General features: G+C 49.3%; 1 long non-coding RNA gene across 1 annotated transcript; it reads left to right on the top strand.

Annotated features, from left to right (window-relative positions):
- Positions 1-294: 294 nt before the first annotated feature.
- On the top strand, positions 295-5,076 carry LOC114032889. The gene is made up of 3 exons (XR_003567890.1): positions 295-387; positions 751-801; positions 5,027-5,076. It is a non-coding gene; the product is annotated as an uncharacterized LOC114032889 (long non-coding RNA).
- Positions 5,077-8,178: the final 3,102 nt, after the last annotated feature.

The raw sequence follows: 8,178 nt of genomic DNA on the forward strand, positions 1-8,178 counted from the left end.
TGGATGCATGCTATTATAGGGCATTACTCCTAGGGTCTTAGAAATACTCAGTTTGGTTCTGGAGACGTTTATCAAGTACCTTTGTTCTGTGTTGTGGAAGATGGCGCTTTGCTGAGCGTGGGAGACACAAGAGACTTGGTAACTGATTAGATGGTGAGGGGCAGGGCAGATAAAGGAAAGGGAAGTTTCCAGAAGGATTCTTGGGTCATGGAGTCGGCTGGGTGTGAGGACAATGGTGTTTTTGACAGAAAAAAAAAGGGAGGTTGGGGGGGGGGGGGGGGGGGGAATTTTAGAGGAAAAGACAGTGAGTTCAGTCTTGGACATGTTGGGTTAAATTTTCAGTATCCGTGGAATGTTCAGGTGGAAATGGCCCTCAGGACTGGAGAGGTAAGGTGGTTACGTAGGTTTGGGCATCGTGTCCATAGAAGTGATAATTAAACCTCTGGGAGTCAATGAGATCACCATGAAGTCTGTGTTAATCTCACCCAAAACCGATGCTATTAATGTCAGAAATCATTCTGTTTGTTTCTTAATTCTGGTCTTTCTTATTTGATTAGAGGATACACGCAGGCATCGGAATACCATGGACACTGTAGACACATCTCTCTGTGGCCCATAAAAAGCTCACTCTCCTCCCTATTCCCCGTTGCCCCCAATTTCAGCTTTGAGCTTTTCTGGGCTTGTTTCATTGTGAATCAGTTACTTGGGTGATTTTTTTTTAATTAAGGTTTTTTCCTGCTTCTTTTTCAGGAGTATATCATTCGTGTGCAAAGAGGAATTTCCATAGAAAACAGCTGGCAGGTAATTTTTTCATAACTGAAAAATATTTCAACTTGAAGAAAGACCCAACCACTGACTGTGGTTTGGGGACCATGAAAAAATTCCAAACAGTGAACTCTTGAGTATTGATTCCTCCCAGGGCTAGGGGGCAGGGAGGGGGGTGATGTGTGTTGGAGCTGTGTAGTTGTGTTCCTGGGTTGTTTTTTTGAGGGGAGGAGGATGGGGCAGGCTGGTGGAATTTGTGCCCACCACACAGATCATTATCTAGGAGTTCCTCCTCTAGAACAGAGAATGGACAGAGAATGGCAGCTCTCTATTCTCTTTCCCCCCAGGTTGCTTCCTTTTTTTCAGTCATTCAGGCCTGCTTGTTGGCCTGAGAAAAGATAATAGATGTTCACAGAGAGCTACTGCATTCCCAGCAGCCTCTAGTTGGGCAAGGCCTAAGGAGTGGCCACCATTTCTTTCCAAAGTCCATGGCTTCCTCTTGGATTTTCATCATCTTTTCTGAGAGCTTAAGTTTCCTTGGGCCTAAATTGGGAACATTGCCATCCAAGGCTCCTGCTACCTCTAGTCTGTTGTGATTCTCTGCTCCCTCATAACCACTGGCTGTTTTGGCTGTGTGCTGGGTCCCACCTCCGCTGTCATGGTGAGAGAGGGGAGAGGGAGACAGAGAGAGAGACAGGGAGAGAGAGAGGGAGACAGAGACAGAGAAACAGAGGAGAAGAGCGAGGAGAAAGAGAGAGAGAGAGAGAAGGAGAGGAGAGAGAGGGAGACAGAGAAACAGAGGAGAAGGAGGAGGAGGAGACACAGAGAGAGAGAGGGAGACGAGAGAGAGGGAGACAGGGAGAGAGGGAGACAGGGAGAGAGAAACAGAGGAGAAGAGCGAGAAGGAGACAGAGAGAGAGAGACAGAGAAACAGAGGAGAAGAGCGAGGAGGAGGAGGAGGAGGAGAGATTGAGGAGAGAAGAGAGGGGAGAGATTGAGAAAGAGAGAGAAAAGGGTTGGGGAGAGGGAGAGACAGGGAGAGGGAGAGACAGAGAGACGGAGAGAGTGCCTCTGCCATCTCTGGCTTGCCAGAGAGGGATCTGAGAGAGACTGTTTCCTTTTTTGTTCTGGAGAGTAGAAAGCAGACGGGAGTCAGGCTCCCTCGGCCTTCCTCCTCCTGCCTTTGCTGCGGTGTGAACTTGGCCCGGGCCTTAGCTTCCCTCGGTCTGTTTCCTTAGCGGGGAAGTAGGGATAGTGAGTCAGGCCAACCTGCCTCAGGGAGGACGCTTTGCACTTAGTACCAGTACCGTGTGCTAGAGAAGCCGCCAACTGCAGTATTATCAAAGACGATTTTCTTCTAATTGTCAGAGACTCCAATATCTGTGCGTGAGGGAGGGACGGGGAGCAGGAGAAACCACTTATAAGAAAAGAGAAGCTGACAATTGTGGGTTGTAGTAAAAGTTTTTTTTTTTAATCATAGGGAAAGTTTGACTTAGAGCCCTGTTGGCCTTCCTCGCCTTCCTCTCTGTGCCTGGCATCTCTGGCCTCCTTGTGAGCCCACACCTCCCCAGGTCTGTTCTCACTCCCTAGTAGAATGGACGTTCCCGGAGGACAAGGAGGGTGTCCCTTTTCTATCTTCCAGCACTTAGCGCAGCGCTTGGCACTCAGCAGGTGCTCACAAAGTGCTTTTCACGCATTCGTTTACCCATTTGAAAACAAAACCGAATTTTTATTTGACTGTGTTATCCCTCCTCATTCCCATCTCTCCTCCTTCTCTCCCCCCATTTCTGACCCAGCCCCCCTCCAGCTTCCATTCTCCCCATGTTCCGACGTCTTCCTCCTGAAGGTTATCAGTGATCAGTCTGGTGGCCTTCGCCCATCTCTGCTGCATTTGACGCTGCTGACCACCCCTTTCTTGATGTCTTCTCCTTCTTGGGCCTTTGGGACCCTATGCTGCTCCAGCAGGGAGGTGGTACCGCGGATAGAACACTGGATTTGGAGTCAGGAAGACGTGAGTTAGCGTTCTGCCCTGCCCTGGCCACGTGCTAGCTGTGTGACCTTGGCCAAACCCTTAACCATTCTGTGCCAGAGTGAAAGCTTGGACTCCGTGGCGTCTGAGGAGCCTTTACCCTTCCTGCCTCTCTGACTGTTGTTTCTTGTCTCACTGCTGGTCTTCCTTCCCCTTCCTGTCGGCATCTCCCCGGCGTCAGGCCTCGGTCTTCTACTTCCCTTTCCTTGGAAGGATTCAGCCACTTTCACGGCTCTAAGCGTCACCTCCGTGCATTTGGGTGACTCCCAGATCTGTGTTGCTCGGTGTCGTCACCCAAACTCCAGTCGTCCTGAGCCCACGGGCCACCGATCCCTTCTGTCTCATTTTTGTTGAGACATTTTGTTTCAGCGTGCTGGGCACCAGCCCCTGGGGGCCACGTAGCTTCCCGAGACTGTGAGGTGCAGGCCAGCACCTGCTCTGCTTTGGGAGAGCCTCTTTCCTCATCAGAAGTTCCCATCTCCGCAAAATCATGGTTTCAGCCTAAAAAAAGAACAGAAACCACAGCAGACCCACAAATAGACTCCCCCGCAAGACTGTGGGCACAGATGCTTCATTCAGAGTTTTTGAAAAAGTTACAGAAATTCCCGAAGAGTGAGCAGTGACTTGGTGCCATCTGACCCCAGTGGGCCCGGCCATTTGTTCAGAGAGAAAGGCCGGGCATTTGAACTTTAACCCCTCAGTGCCAGTCTTGTTCATGCACTTAATCTGGAGGTTGTCACCATTATCGTCATTTATACGATGATAATGATAATAACCAGAGCTGGCCTTTTAGAGAATTGTAAGGCTTGTGAAACATTTTACAAATATCGTCTCATTTCATCTTCACAGCAACTCTGGGAGGTAGGTGTTATTATTATCCCCATTTTACAGGTGAGGAAACAGAAGCAAACAGGGGTGAAATGACTTGCCCAGGTTCATACAGCTAGGAAGTATCCAGTGTAAACTGGATTTGAACTCAGGTCCAGGGCTGTATCCACTGTACCCCTGAGCTGCCTAACCTAAGGGTGTATTTTGTTCTCCCGGTGCTGCACCTTGGCATCACTTACTACGAATCTTTTTGATTTCTTCCTATTTTTTTCCTTGTGGGTCACATTTCTGTCAACGTAATCAGTCATTCCTCCAGTCACCAAAACCTGCTTCCTCAGATGATGATAGTAATTCCTATTTGTCCAGGATATATATAAATGAGGAGACTGAGACTTAGGTGAAGGGACCTACCCAGGGTCCCACAGTGATTCAAAGGCTGGGTCAGGATTTGCACCAAGGGCCCTGACTCAGACCAGGAACAGCATTTCCCACCCTACTTGGCCACGTCCATCCGTCACATTCTCACTGGATCCTAGTCCAAGGTCGTGGCTTCCTTTTGATTTGATAGGTCACCACCTTCATTGAGGCCCTTGTCTCCTGCCTGGTTATTAGACCTTCCTCGAACTCATCTGCCTGCTTGCCCCTTCCCACCCGAGCCTTTGACGTCTTCCCGTGTCCTAGCAGATACAATCCCGAGCGAGACCCCGGACTCTGCCTCCAGCCTCCCCAGACATGCCAGGCGCATCTCCTCCCTGTGTCTTTTTAACAGGCACCTGAATGCACCTCCTATGTGCAGGGCCAGGTGCTGGGTTCTGGGAATGTGGAGGATGGGAGGACACAGAAAACTGTCTGGTCCTCAAGGAGTCTAGATGCCACTGCTCGGCTGTGGCTCATTGCTCACTTGGGGTTTCTCCCCCGTCTTCCCTTCCTCTCCAGGAAGCCTCGTTAGGCTATTAGTCTTCCGCTTCTGGCTGCTTCCTCTGAACATCCTCATCAGACTCAGGTCTTTGCCTGCCTCCTTCACTGGACCCCTCGTCTCCTAGTGCCTTGATCCAGTCATATGGGATGGGTGTCTGTATGTCTCCTCACCCGTGGCATCAGCCCTCCAGATCAGGGTACCTTTCCTAACGTGGCCTTCAAAGCCTCTTTTGGCCCTGACATCTTATGGGCAATGATTTCATTGTTCTAGGCCCTCAGTTTCCTCATTTGTAAAATGGAGGGGTTGAGCTAGATGATCCTCATCAATTGTGTAATTGAAAAATGTTCCCCAAGGTGACTAGTACTATGTTCCATCCATAGTAGTTGCTCAACAAATGTTTGTCAAGTGACTTAATTTTCTTGTGGGCTTGGAGAGAGATGGTTGATACCTGCTGACTGAAAATATCACGGTCTTGTCTCCTGCAGATTGTGAGAAGATACAGCGACTTTGACTTACTCAACAGCAGTTTGCAGGTGAGTGTTGGGAAAAACCAATATGCCTGGGGGCAGGGGGAGTGTTGGGAAAAGCCAATGTGCTTGGGGGCGGGGGGAGTGTTGGGAAAAACCAATATGCTTGGGGGTGGGGGGAGTGTGGGGAAAAACCAGGGGGGGGGGGGGGGGGGGATGAACAGTCAGAATGCAAACCAAGAAATCACCAGATCTCTGGTGCAGGAGACAAAGACTGCGTGTAGGCACCTAGACCAACTGTCGAGCGCCTAGAATTCAACTTTCACAAATAAATGACCAGCTGATTCTGTCAGGCTTTGAGTTTAGAGTGTGTCACTGCCGAGCCAGCAGATGTTGGCCCAACTCGCTTGTATTTGACTGTTTGGCCTCTTGGGTAGTTGCTTTCCCTTGCAAAAGCTCTTCCCCCTCTCTGAAGTTAAATGCTGGAGACTCAGGCTTTCTTCCCACCGTTCTTAGCCCAGGATGAGGATCAATCCGTCCACACGTGTTTATCTGACACCTGCTTATGTGTTAGGCACCATGCGTGCTGCCGGGGGTACCAAGGAAGAGAATGAACTGATCTTTGCTGATGGCTGATGGGCTCCTGTTAAGCCTTGCTCGGCCCAAAGAGCCCCTGGCTGTCTTAGCTTTTGTTTTTTGGTTATCAGATTGGCCCAGAATCCAATGTTTTGGACTTCCGAAAATTCCCTGGCTTGCGTCTCATGAAGCCCTTTGACTCTTAGTGAGAAAAGGAGCCTATGGACTTGTTATTATTTCGGGATGGGAAGAGAGGGGCAGCAAGGTTGGGGGAAGCTGTTGCTGCAGACGTACAGAAAGAGCCTCATATGCCACTGCCTGGAAAAGTCAGGGACATGAGACAGCCAGTCATTTATTAAGCACCTATCCCATGCCAGGCCTGGTGCCTGGGTATGCAAAGACAAATGTTTAAACAGCCCTTACAAAGAAGCGGGGTGGGGGGCACGGAGGCTGATGTTTGTGCACTCAGAGCTGAACATTATGGACCAAACCTCTGAAAATGCCACGTTGAGATCCTACCCACGTTATCCTTTGCCTCTGGACTGGTCCATTTATAGATCTGCTCAGCTTTTGATGCACCTGACAAAGACTGAATTATCTTCTCTGAAGTGTCTAATCCGTTCCGTTTTAACATGAGAATAGGGCATGTACTGACATTCTCAATCCAGCATCTATGAGCCCATCATCAGTTCACCACTTCTCTCCCTGAGCTCTTCCTGCTCCCTGGGCCCACGGGACAATTCTTGCAGTATTCTGAGCATTCCCATTTGTGTGTTTCACTCTTTGGGGGCGAGTGATTGTCTTCATGGTTTTATCAGAAAGGGCCCGAGGCAGAGGTAGTGCCCAGTGGCATTTTTGAGAAGGCGCAGTTTGAGAGCCAAAGAACAAAACATTCATCCAGAGAAGGGGAGGAGAGCTAGGGGTGTTCTTTCTTGTCTGTCCTTCCTTTAGAAGCTGGAGGGTGGGTCCCTGCAAGCCCCAGATCAGACAGGATAAGAGGCCTTTTTCTAGAGTAATCTTCTCTTAAGAAAATGTGGTCTCAGAAAGGCACATGCTTATTCCAAATACAAATGTACATGTGTATTTACATTGGCACACTCCAGGCTGGACACAGCCAGATATTTCAGCAGGAGACTTGTCAGAATCCAAATAAACAAACAGAAGAAATCACAACTTTGTAGGAACACACATTTAGAAACAGACTTCAAGACACCGGCACGTAGCAAGAAGACGCCCTTCATTTGTACTTCTTCCTTATGCTCCATTGAGTAATTCAAGACAGATCTGAAGAAGGAGAAACAAAGCCCTGCCCTTTGAAACTGGGCCAGGCCCAAGCCGGGACTCCCCCCCACGATGCCACAGCTGAGGCAGAGCTGACTGTGTGTAGCCCAGGTCCTTCAGGAGGCGTCTGAGGAACTTCCATTCATGAGGACTGATGTTCCTTTAGACCTTTTTCTCAGGGTCAGAGAATGCATTGAAGAATAAGATGCTTTTCTGAGAGCTAGACCCTACTCCTTGTGTGACGTTGGGCTAAGCATCCACCCTCTCTGGGCCTTCCTCTTCTGAAGTGCTTAAACCAGGTAAGCTCTCAGGGCTTAAGGCCTGTGAAGTAAGCTGTGAGGAGGGGGATGCTTTTTGTCACTCAGGGGCCACTTTATTCCAAACCTCCAACTCATTTCCCATTGGAAAGTAGGAATGGGTGGCTTTAGAAGTGTCAGGATTCAGGGCCACTAGGTGGTGCAGTGGCTAGAGCATGGCCCTGGATTCAGGAAGATCTGAGTTCAAATGTGGCCTCAGACACTTGATACTTACTAGCTGTGTGACCCTGGGCTAGTCACTGAACCTCATTGCCTCGCCCAAAAATATGTCAGGGTCATGGCCCAGCCCCACTTGGTGAGGGTGGTGTACAAAATTAAAAGACTGCCCCCCTCATTCCCCAAAATGCTCAGGAATGTTTATAATTAAGAACTTGACTCAATGTCTCCCAATGAAATACAGTGTCGAGCAGGACCTAGAAAATACCTCATCTGACTGAAGAGTTCTGTGACGCTGGGAGCCCATCGGGTCCCTTGGCCTCAGTTTCTTCATCTATAAAATGGGCAATTGGAGTCACTTGTCTCTAAGAGAGAGAAAGGCACTGAGGTGCAGTGGAAAAGCTGTAGACCTTGGAGTCAAAAGTCCTGAATTTAAATCCTGGCTCTGCTGTTTACTCTCCTCTTGACCTTGGGCGATCATGGTAACTTCTCTGTGCCTCAGTTTCCTTCCCTGTAAAATGAGAGGTTGGATTAGATGGCCCCTAGGTCCCTTCTGGCTTTAGGTCTAGGATTCTAGGGTCCCTTCCATTTCTCAGAGTGTTCCTGTACTTTGTTAGTGCAGACTTAAGAGAGAAGCTGCTCACTTGGAGAAAACTTGGAAGAAATGAAGGCCAGGGACTTGGGAATAAGGAAAAACTTGGTTGAAGGCAATTTGTGAATCATTTTAAAAGAACCCCAGGTTTTGCTTGAAGTGGTGAAAGGCAGGATGACACCCCCAGCCCGTGGGGTGGTCCCCCCCCAGGTGAGGGGCTCAGCTTCTTGAGCAGCATGCACGTAGAA

The sequence above is a fragment of the Vombatus ursinus genome, unplaced genomic scaffold (assembly GCF_900497805.2).
Source record: "Vombatus ursinus unplaced genomic scaffold, bare-nosed wombat genome assembly UNPS02005775.1, whole genome shotgun sequence".
Taxonomy (NCBI): Eukaryota; Metazoa; Chordata; class Mammalia; order Diprotodontia; family Vombatidae; genus Vombatus; species Vombatus ursinus.